The sequence below is a fragment of the Ambystoma mexicanum genome, chromosome 6q (assembly GCF_040938575.1).
Source record: "Ambystoma mexicanum isolate Mex_15411 chromosome 6q, UKY_AmexF1_1, whole genome shotgun sequence".
NCBI classification, from domain to species: Eukaryota; Metazoa; Chordata; class Amphibia; order Caudata; family Ambystomatidae; genus Ambystoma; species Ambystoma mexicanum.
In genome coordinates this window covers 1,396,609,519-1,396,621,830 of record NC_090937.1, presented here as the reverse complement: position 1 = coordinate 1,396,621,830, position 12,312 = coordinate 1,396,609,519, and the positions used below count along the sequence as shown (strand labels likewise).

General features: G+C 41.5%; 1 protein-coding gene across 2 annotated transcripts in view; it reads left to right on the top strand.

The window, feature by feature from the left end:
• The window catches only part of DOK7 (docking protein 7), a 1,054,554-nt gene that overhangs the window by 879,542 nt on the left and 162,700 nt on the right, over positions 1–12,312 (top strand). The window lies entirely within an intron of this gene.

Below are 12,312 nucleotides of genomic sequence, written 5' to 3'. Positions count from 1 at the left end.
TTACTAAACTAAGAATACAATATAATAATTTGGCTACGCAATACTCATGTACTAACCTCTTGAAGTATAAATCTAAAATGTTTCAGTTCTCAAATAAATCGAGTAAATCATTAGCGTCATAGCTTAAACTGAAAAGAAATAATTGCTAAGATTACTGTAGTTAAAGTTCATAATGGTAATAGAAGTTTTAATGATAAAGACATTTTAAAAACGTTCTCAAATTTCTATCAAAAACTATACTCTTCGGACAATACATCTAATAATTCTTATGCATCTAACTTCTTAGGACAAATACACCACAACTCATATAGTGATACTAATTTACAGACTGAATGCCCCCTTGTCAATAAGGGAAATGTATAAAGCTATTGGAGACCTTAAGAAAGGAAAAGCTCCAGGTCCCAACGGATTTTCAATCGATTTTTTCACCCACTTTAAAGACTTACTTGTACCTAAGCTCAATGATTTGTACTTGTCCTTTATCTCTAGTGGGAAACCCAAAGGATCCTTCACTGAAGCTATGCTTATTGTCTTTCCTAAGCCTAATAAGGATGCAGAACTAGCACATAATTATAGACTAATATCTCTGATAAATACGGATTGTAAAATGTTTGCCAACATTATAGCTAACAGACTAATTCCCTTTCTTCCTAATCTAATAAAAAATGATCAAGTAGGTTATGTCAAGGGACAATCGTCCTCAGCTAATACTAGACTGTTCTCTCATATCCTTAATATCATTAAGAAATCAGCTCTTCCTTATTCTGCTATTGCTCTTGACTACAAGAAGGCTTTTCATAGAGTGGAGTGAAAGTATATGTTTAAAGCTTTAAGGTGGCATAACATTCCTATATCCTTCATAAATATGATTAAAGTGCTGTATTCCGAACCTAAAACATCAATGTTTATTAATGGCCACATATCATCCTATTTATCTCTACATAGAGGTACCCGGCAAGGATGTCCCTTGTCTCCCCTGCTCTTTATTCTAACATAAGAACCCTTCCTAGAAGCTATTAGACAGGATGAAAACATAATGGGAATTACTTTTGGAGGAATTCAAATTAAAACTGCTGCATATGGTGATGATATATTACTGCTTATGCATATAATGGATACCTGTCTTCGCAAGCTATTAAACATCGTTACACAATTTTCTTTGGCAGCATGTTATAAACTTAATACCGATAAATGTGAAATACCTTCACTTAACATACACTGTACTAAACAACATGTTTCAGATTCTGGAATGAGATGGTGCCCTGCTGGCATCAAATATCTGGGCATACATATAGCTTCCTCTATAGAAAATATAACTAAACAAACCACGGCACACATTTTAAGTAAAGTTAAAGAACTTACTAATTCATGGTCCCCCCTATATCCATCATGGTGGGTTAGACTTGAATCAATTAAAATGATGATTTCCCCGATCATACTTGACTCTCTATATATGCTTCCTATCCCACTTCCAGCCTCATTTTTCGAATCACTAGACTTATGCATTCTCAAATTCCTATGGGGGAAAAGAGACACAGAATTTCGCTAAGTAAACTTAAAACGCTCAAACTAGAGGGAGGTGTAGGGTTCCCAGACTTCAGAAAATACCATATGGCCTTTATTTTAAAACAAACACAATTGTGGTTCCTTCCTGTTAATCCTGGATTACCTAATTGGCTTCATATAGAGAGAGCAATGGTTTCACCCCATTCTCTTATAGACTGCCCCTATATAATAGACAATAAGAGATATTTTAATAGTACAAGTATTAATGTCTCCATTATGTATCTAAGGTCCCATCTATTTCCATTCATTTCAAAACAATGTCAGTTTATATCACAATACAGATGGTTGAACCCTCTGATTAAAATAAATTAACAAGAGAAAACTATGTTGGAAGCCATGGCTCTCTTGAGGCATTAAATATGTGAAACAGTTGTTTATCAATGGAGCACCTCTTACCTTTGATGAAATAATGGCTAAATACAATATTCCATTAATATTGGTACACCAATACATGAATTTGATTAACACTATAATGGATAATTTTGCCACACTTATCTGTAATGCACAGGATTATCCTGTTGATAGAGCTAGATATTTATCTAATCCGTTATTTACTGCCTCTGGGTTTTATAAAACATGTATGTCTGATCCAGATGTTATCTGCTCATGTAATGGAGTGGAAGCGAGACTGTTCTATGGCCTCTTCCATTGAAAAATAGCTCAAAAATGATTGTGTCAGCAAGTCTACTCCAAACCATATCTTTCTTTCACCATAGAGCTTTTATCACTCCACATACTCTTTTCCAAAGCGGATTATCCTTAGATGACAACTGCTGGAGCTGCTTATGTAATCAAGGTTCCTTCAAACATATGTTTTTTCAATGCATTTATGTTAAAAGATTTTGGGAAAGGGTGTGGAAAATTCTTGGAGATATCTTTCATGTACAACAAGATTTGTGGTTTGCCATTCGCCTCCATGGAAATACTTATATACAACCTATGCTCCATAAACTTAATGGCTACCTGTTTGACATTTTAATTGCAGTTGCCATCCAAACTATTATATCCAATTGGAAAGACTTTAAACGTATACACTGTAAAAGTTGGTGGAACTCAGTGTGTAACATTCATAGAATGGAAGAATGTAATGCTACTTCTCCACAGCTGCCACTTAAACATAAATTAAAATGGAAATCATTTGTAGAAATCTGCAAAATATTTCTGTCGATAGATAGGAAACCCTGTATAACTAATTGATTTAATAATTCCTAAGTAACATCATCCCTATCCCTCTCCCATCCTCATGTGTATGTTTGTCCTGTGTGTCTCGTCTGTACTGAAGTTCATATTAAGTAATGTATATACCTATACGTTTATATTAAAACTGCATTTTTGTGCATTAGAAGACATCCCATATGTGATGTCATATAAGACTTTATAATGATAAAATATGTTGGGAAGTTTGGTTGTTATATTTTGGTTACATACCTATTACTTAGTCTTGTAGGCCTATTCACGTTAATAAAATATTTAAACCAAAATAAATCATGTGAGCTTCTTAGGAGTTCAGAATCCATTTTCAGTATCATGATATTGCTTTCCCTGACATTTCTTAGAATGCTCTGTGGTCACTTGCACAGGATTAGATGGTGGGCATAGAAAAAAGGAAAGGAGTGTATGATGGGCTCGAGTGGGTGTTATACGAAACGTACTATCTTAATTTTTCTCAAGTTGATTCCCTTTTGTATGTAGTTATTGCAAAATACGAGTACGGGATATAATATTCATACACCAGAGGAAGAAACATAAGTAAATAAATGCCCTTTATACTGACGAAACTCACTGTTGAATCAGGACTATAAAATTGTTACCCAAACATTAGCACACCAAATAATGTTGATCTTACATTCAAGGACGAGCTCTATTATCAAAATGATTAAAGCCCACAGTTTGCACTGCTTAATTTCTGTAGCCTTCTCTGTCCGTTATTGCATTAGCTGCCAAACTATTTTTGCATAATTGATTTAAATTTCGAGCACAACTTTGGAGTAAAGGCAGTAGGGCGCTGTACAATCAAACAGAAGTACAATTTACAGTAATAAATGTTCAAAAGATAAAAGTACAATAATGGATGCAAGGATTAAATTTAAAACCCTCTGCATTGTCCATAAGGCTTTCTTGGGCCTGGGACCGAAATACCTTCAATTATCCCTCCATAAATACCTCCATTCACGAGCCCTTCGCTCCTCTACGTCTAATTCCCTCAGGGTCAGACGTTTTTCAAAGAAACGAGCTGGGGGCAGATCTCTGTCTTCGGCTGGTGCCTCCCTGAAACTTGAGGAGAACCATATCCGGTTCCGGAAGCACCTCAAGACCTTCCTCTTTGCTTCTGCCTTTGCCCCTCTTCTCCCCTGCTGATTTGTTTCTCTCTTTCTGCTCCGTGCACCTAGCCATCCTCTGTCCTTATGGCCTAGGTACCTGCGCACCCTGCCTCCCACCTGCACTGCCTCCGGGCCACCCCTGACACTGGGATCTGTATCCGTACCCATACAGCCCCCCACTCTTCCTCTGCACTTATCAGATATACCCTATCTTACTATCCATGCACTTACCACGTTGCCTGGCTGCACTACCTTTTTGTCTGCATGTGTTTATTTTATTTATCCCACTTATTATTTATTCTGTTCTCTCCTATGTCTGCACTTTCCACTTCTCCCCCTCCATACACTTTCCCCCTTTTTCCATGCACTTGCACGTTCTTAATGTCACTGGGCCTAGTAAGATTGTATTTTTGCTCTCCCATGTTCCCCTCCCTTTGCTTGGTCGCGCTCTGAAACCCTTGTGTATGAGCGCGATATAAATAAAATATCATATCATAAAAAACAAACTAAACATGATGGATACACAATTTCAAAATGAGTTTTAATGGTTTTCCTAAACTCTAAAATTGGAGTTGAAAGGAGTCAAATAGAACGTGACAAGACACTGCAAGCACAGAGGGCTAATGCTAAAAGGCTTGTGCTGAAAAAGCGTATGTCTGAAAAGGGGAATATCTAGATGCAATAAGGTTAGCACTGCCAATGTTCTGCATCCTCCAGAGTTACTGAACTTAGCTGCAAGATACGCTGCTTGTCCCATCGCCCCCAATTTATAGGTGGTGCAGCAGATCTTGACAGATGATTTTGAGTGAATTGAAAGCAAGTGGAGTGAAAGTAAAGAAGTGGAGTGAAATTAAAGTATGAACACTTTTGCTGCGGAGCTCCAGAACCTTCCCAGTGGACTTCTGCACAATAGGCCTCTTTTGTAGGGAGAGTTGTCTGCTCCTCTTACCCTCTCTCCTATGCACCCCCATACCGTCCCTCCATCTCTCCTCATCACAAAAATCCCTTTCAAGTAAAGAGTTTCGGAGAAACTTGCAGTATGTTCTACCTCACTTGTATAGTCCAGTTTGTGTTATGTTTAACTACTTTTTAATCCCTTTTTTCTTGTGGGAGATTGACCCAAACCCTACTTGGAGGGGTTGGGATTGCTCGTACACTGTGATATGGGGCCACTTTGAAAATATTTCCAGGGCTTTTGTTTTCCTGTACACCCCTGACTTTCCAACCTTTGATTGCAAACGTTCAGCGGAAGGCAACATGCTGTTAAGAAGGGCCAGGTGGAAGGAGGAATCCCCACAACGATGACAAACGAGTAAAAACCGAGACCTGGATTGCAGTATGAAAGTCCAAAGGAGGAATACAAGGCTTACTTTGAAAAGGAGAAACACACCAGACAGAGCTAATAGATACAATGGTAATCAAAACCCATTTCCTGATCACAGGGATCCAGATAACAATTATAGCTGGAAGTATTTTCCTACCATTTGTACTTTTTCTATTAGGTGGGAGTTTATCACCACCTATAAGTCTAAATGATTGAATTAGAGTACACATAGGAGGCAGATGGCATGCGAGGAGGGAGACTCATTGGGCACAGATGGATATGCTAATCCACTGCCTACCCCTCCTCACCAAAGCACACCGTCCTGGAATCTTTGAGCTAGCTCTATCATCCAGTAACACCACATTTTGGCAGTGTTGTTTCTAAGCAGTCCCATGACAGTTAATGGCCTAATTACTGTAAGGTGGCACTGATCAAAGTACCAAGCTGTCCCTGCTATCCAGTGCACGAATGGTTGTACCTGACACCTCTGGGGTACTGCTCTTGGCGCTGCACCACGTTTTTTATCCCTTTTTTCAGAGAAGATTGTGTGCTGACAAATGAGGCTGCAGTAGTTTATGCTGCACAACGTCCAAAAACGTTATCTGGGATGGACACATATGTGACTGCTCATCAATTTGCCAGGTTTCCAGTATCCAGGGATGTTTTCTTAAAATAGTTTTCCCACCTTTTCTCAACTCAGGAGGAAATACCCTGCAATTCAGAGCCAACCATAGAGAGAAGGAGGCTGTTAGATCAACTAAATATTAGATATGTTGTATGTAAGGTAGGAGTGCCCTTTAATCTGAAGATTGAAGACGTCAGGGTTGACAGAGGGCCTGGAGATAGTTGTGAGAAGTTGAGAGTGTGAAATAGTGATGTATGTATTATAAACAGGCTCCACCAAACACCCTGAGCTGCCAAACAGGTGGGATTTTCATTCTGACCTAAGATTTTTTTGTGTTTGGTTGGAATCTGTTCTGAAGCCCACTGGTTACCATTTCGAAATAGGTGACCTAATAGCGCCAGTGTAACTGGCAGGACCACAAGAAGAAGTTGATCCCTGAGACGCCCCAGGGGGCAGTTCCTAGCTGACATAAACATCTAAAAATTACTCTTCCAACAAAGTATAAAGATGCGTGCACTGAAATGAGGGCCCTTTTTCTCTTTCGAAATTCATAAGTGGATTCTATTCACGTGATCTACCAACTCTAGCAACAGAGGCTGCCATCTCCGCCAAGCAGGAAGAGCGGAACCCAGGCGTAAATTACTGTATAACTCTGACATTACAATCTTTTCAAGGGCCACTGCTTCACCCTGCTCACCTCTCACCCTCACATTAAACATACTTTTTTCTAAATATAATGTTTTTAATTATTTTTATTTAAGGGAAGGGTTACAATCATAAATGTAATATATCCACCAATGCAATACTTTGCCAAGATCAATGCTATTCATATAATCTGCAAACAATATAATGACAAATTTAGAAAATATTGATATATTGGATGCCTCCCTATTTAAGCTATTCCTTTAGTGATAGCCCTTTATAGTCACATTATCTGCCGATTCAATGAGGAATGAGGAAAATAGAGAGGGAAAGGAATCTAGCGAATGGATGGGTGAAAAAAGCAAAATGTCATAGATATGGCAAAGTTGACCTCTTTCAGTGATCAATAATGAGAAGCTTTTCACATACATTAGCAGTACATTAGATCACGCTGTGCAAAGGCATGAGCTATTTTGCATCATGCATTCGAAATGGGTATCATACTACACCAATAACCGTATCTGTACTGTAAACCAGCAAACTATTTGTTAGGTTTTCACATATTGCTAGTTCATCTACAATAGTATACCTTGCAGTATAGAAGGTGGGTTATGTGTACACTTATTAAACCAGGTCTAATTTGATTTGCCTGCAAGGATGCATTGTTCTCGAAACAATTACCATTTCACACAAAAGGCATCTCTTATTAGAATTGGTGGTTGAGCCGACTGTGAGCTAGGACATTCTGTATTTGTATTTTGTTTATTTGTAGAGCGCACCAAGCCCTGAGGCATCTGGGCGCATTTCTTACATCTACATGAGTTATACAAATTACATACAGGTTACACAGTTAATTATAGGTCGCACATACAGGTTAAGTGGATGAAGAATGTTTCAGGTGTGATCAGGTGTAGGCAGAGAAGAAAAATCGAGTGCTTTTGAGCTAAAAGCCAATGTATACGTTACTCCTGAATGAGTGGTGGGAAGGTTCTATTCTTAAAGGTGTGGGAAGGGTGCTGCAGAGTTTAGCGGCTAGCACGGGAAAGCTACTGCCTCCTGCCTTCTGTAGCTTGAACCTAGGGATCTCAAGGCAGGGTGCTTGGGCAGATCTGGAAGGGTGATCTGAGATGTTACTCGAGACATTTTTGGTCAGGGATCTCGCTGCGATGTTCGCAAGGCACTTATGCGTAAGTGACAGATATTTAAAAGCATTCCTTTGATTGACAGATAGCCAGTTCAAGTTCCTCTGTATTCAGAGACGTGTTGGGCTCTAGGAATATTCAATGCTGCCCTGATGGCGTTAATTTGTCGAACTTGCATCTTTTTTGTCTTCCGTTGGCTGGTCTCTAAATAGAGCGCATTGCAGTAGTCTAGTTTTGATAAAACTAGAGCTCTGTCTATAGATGTGCAATTGGCTGTGGTTAAGAACGGCCTGCATGCAGTGATTAATTTGCATGTGTAGGCTGTCGAGGAGGCTATTGCATTGATTTGTCTAGATAGGGTTAGGGCACAGTCAATATAGATGCCAAGGGTTTTCACACCCTTAGAAACCCTAATGGTGTTACTGTCAATATTGAATCGTACCGCGAGAAAAAGAACGCCGAAGAAAAAAGACATTCAGGTAAGCCACTGCATATTCATAAGATCGTAAGCAAGTAGCTCTATTGTAAGGAGGATAATAAAGGCAATACATTAGAAAAGATGATAAAAAACGAAGCATCAACCAATTAAAGAGGAATTAAGGTTTCACAACAATTTTTTTTAAACAATTTGTATTAACTTTTACAACATTCAATCAACACAAAAGAAACAAACTTAGTGGTGCATGTCATACATCTTTAAGCATCCTGTACCATATTAGAGCATAGCTGCTGCTTACCCGTTACCCTCCCCCCTAAATTGAGCCTACTCCACTATGCATGCCCACACAGATGCCACATCTAGCGTGATCCCTTTCTCAGTTATGCGGTGGGCTACTTCTCCCAGAATTTACCAATTTCCGGGCATGCCCAGAACATATGTGTCATCCAAGCGTTCACTTCCCCACATTTGGCACGTTTGTATTTCTGCGCTTTTGAATCGGGCAATCCTCTGAGGGGTCATGAACGCTCTGTGGGTTACGTATAGCTGGATTTGTTGCAGCCTCGCATTCCTGGATACTTTTGTATGATACCTCTGAGCCCTCTCCCACAGCCCATCATTCATGAGTTCTCCCACTTCCTCTTCCCAGTCCCGTCTTAGCTGGGTCACTTCTTTCCCCACCCTGGTCAACAACAGTTCGTAGATTCAGGAAACCTCATGCCCTCCCTCTGCTGTATCATAAATTGTTTCTATGGCTGTATCAGGTTGGTCTTCCAGCACTATTTCAGACCATGTTTCTCTCGCCCGCTGCACCAATCTGGTGTATGTGATATACTGCCCTAGATGTAGACCCGTTTCCTCTACCAGTGTGTTAAATTCCATTATCTTCCCATCTTGCCATATATCTCCCATTGTTGCGATACCCACCGGTTCCCAATGCTTGTGTATCATCTTCCTCAGTTGCTCATCCCCTTCGGTCAATGCCACTAGCGGTACTTGAGAGGAACACAGAGTCAGGTTCTCCATGGCCTGACAGCCTTTCGCCAGTTCTTCCATCCCAGTTCCAGCATCCCCGGACACCCTTTTAGCTCTGATTTCGGCAGCCATATCCATTCTTTCAAGAAAAATGGATTACATTCAGACCTCAGCAGTCTGGACTCCGATGTTGAGTCTTCCGTTAGCCACCTAGCCACATATTGTAGTTGGCTGGCCCAGTGATAGATCTCAAAGTTGGGAAGTTTTATGCCCCCTTTATCACACGTGTTCTGTAGTTTCCACAGGGCTATTCTGTTCCTGGTGTTATGCAAATGAAGCCTCTGCATATGCTCTAAAGTTTAAGAAAGAATCGCTTAGGTATCATTCATGGTATATTTCTAAAAAAGTGTATCAACCACGGTAATACAACCATCTTCAACAACGCCACCCTCCCTATCATGGCCAAAGGGAGCTTAGCCCAGAATCTCATGCTATTCTCAATGTTTGCCACAGCCTTCTCTGGGTTATGTTTGTGTGCATCCTCCACCGCGTGATAGATATCAACCCCCAGGTATCTAAACGTTTTGGTTTCCCAGGGTATTTGTAGTATAGGTAAGTGCTCTGGCGGGATCCCATTATATCTCCATAGGAGCAGTATACACGACTTTGTAGGATTAACTGCAATGCCAGAGAGCAACGCAAATCGCTCCATTACTTCTAGAATGTATTGCAAGTTTTCCACCCAGTACCTCAAGTATAACAACATATCATCAGCATACAATGATATTAAGTGTGGCCTTCCTTTCGTGAAAATCCCCACCTCCTCGTACTGTTGCTTTAAGTATATCACTAGGGGTTCCATTGCGAGAATGTACAGCATCGGGGACCAACGGCATCCCTGTCTGGTACCCCTGCTGAGTTGCCACCTCTCTGAAATAACCGCTTCCGTCTTGACTCTGGGTAGTGGAGAGCTATATAGTAGTTTCACCCACTTCAGATACCCGGGCCCTATTCCATATTCCTTTAAGGCTGCTCTCAACCACGGCCATTTAATAGAATTGAAGGCCTTCACCGCATCCAATGAAACAATTGCAACTTCCTGCGCATCTACTTCTGTTTGCTCTATGACCCGGTGGAGCCTCCTAAGGTTGTCAGATATTCTTCTGTGCGGGACATATCTGGTCTGATCAGGATGTATAAGTTTGCTTAGGACCTGTCTCAATCTCCCCGCAAACACAGCCGTGAGTATCTTCCTGTCCTGGTTCAGCATGGATAGCGGTCTATACCACCTGCGGTCCATGCTCGGCTTATTAGGTTTAAGAATCGGAATGATGATCGCCTCTCTTAGGGATTCTAGCAATATGCCTGTTTCGAAAGCTTCATTTAACATTGCTAGTAGCGAGGGACGCACTTCCGTCTTATATGTTTTATAGAACTCGCTAGGGAGTCCGTCTGCTCTCGGGGCCTTGCAAGTGGTTAATTCCTCAATCACTGCTTCTAGTTCCTCCAATGTGATTGGGGTGTCTATGTTTTCCATACAGTTGTTTATAGAACTCGAGGAACCCTTCGTTCACACCCTCTTGGGTATCAAGCGTCTGTCCTCCCTCCCCCTATATTGCTATGATCGTTGGTCTAGGTGTCTTGCTTTTATACAACCATGCTAACAACCTCCCTTGCTTGTCCCCACCAGCGTGTTGCCTCTCTATGTATTTCTTATAATTTAAATTGCATAGTCTTTCCCAGTGCCCTTCACATTCTTGCTGTAATTGGCTTATTGTTTCGGCATCCTCCAGGGAGTCATCTACTCTGCTCATGACTGCCTCTAGTTTCTCCTCTGTCTTTTGCAACTCTTGCAATATGCCTCCTTGCAGCCCTTTGGATTTTGCTATCGCTGATCCCCTCACCACCACCTTAAATGCCTCCCATATGGTGCCGGCCGATTTAACACTGCCAGTGTTGTTTTCAAAGTATTCTACAATTTCCTTTCTCAGGAATTGTGTCTTTCGATGCTTCAGCTCTCAGCCGCCACGTTGGGATCCTAGCTCTAGGGGCCTGATACTGCCATGTTAAGACTGTAGGTGAGTGGTCTGTAAGGACCCTCGCTTTATATTCAATCTGTACTATCGCTCCTGTCATCTCCGCGGTGGCAAACATATAATCTAGCTGTGTATACAAATTATGTGGGGCCGAGTAATGCGAATAGTGTCTGTCATATGGGTGGTCTAGCCTCCATATGTCTTCCAACTTAAAGTCTCCCAACAGGGTCCTCAAGGTTTTGGCTGCAGGGGTGGGTTTGTCTAATTTCCCGCCTGACCTGTCCACCATGGGTTCCAGCTTTACAGTTAAAGTCGTTTCCCCACATAACCGCACCCCCCAGGTATGGGCTTATTTTACTATATAAGGTCTTGAAGTAGGCCACAGTATCTTGGTTCGGGGCATATGTATTAATAATACACACTTCCCTGTTTTCTATCAATCCCTGTACCGCTACCATCCTCCCGTCAGACTCTACCGTGGACTGCAATAACTGAAAGGGGACATGTGGTGCTACTCAGGTAATTACACCTCTGGCGTATGCTGTATACGATGCCCCCACAGTGGTCCCTTTCCATTTCTTCCTTATCACTAATTGTTTTTCTTTCTTTAGATGGGTTTCTTGTAGTAGAGCGATATCTATTTTCTGCCTCCTCAGGTACATCGTGATCTGATTTCTCTTCAGGTTACTGTTGAGCACCCTGATATTCCAGGTAACTATCTTAAGGTCTCCCATCTTTCATCCATACCCAGTCCCGCCACTGTCCCCCTTTATCTCTTTTTGCGCAGCGGCGTGTGAACGTAAGCTCGTTCCCCAACCAATACCCCTGCAAACTCCCCAACTCTCCTCCCACTCCCCACCCTTCCTATTCCCAACTGTTGCCCAGCTCCATCCCTGGATCTCAGGTGAGTCCTTTCTCGGCAATGCCGGTACCAGGAACACAGCAGGGGGTTACCACACTACCGGTAACCCAACTAAACTATCTATAGTGGTATAAGAGTGAGTCCACTGTATCTCCTGAAATTATGCACCATTACTACTATGCCCACCCATATCTTCCCGCTCAAAACATAGCTCATTTATCATTTACATTGCCCTATCTTATATTCAAGTCCCAATGTCACAGTTTATACAACACCTCGGCCTCTGGAACCGCTGCCTCACTTGCCCGTTCCGCTCTCCTTCTGGCTGTCTGTTCCCGACTGATAGTCTGAGCATCCAACCACTCTGTCGCAACTTCAGG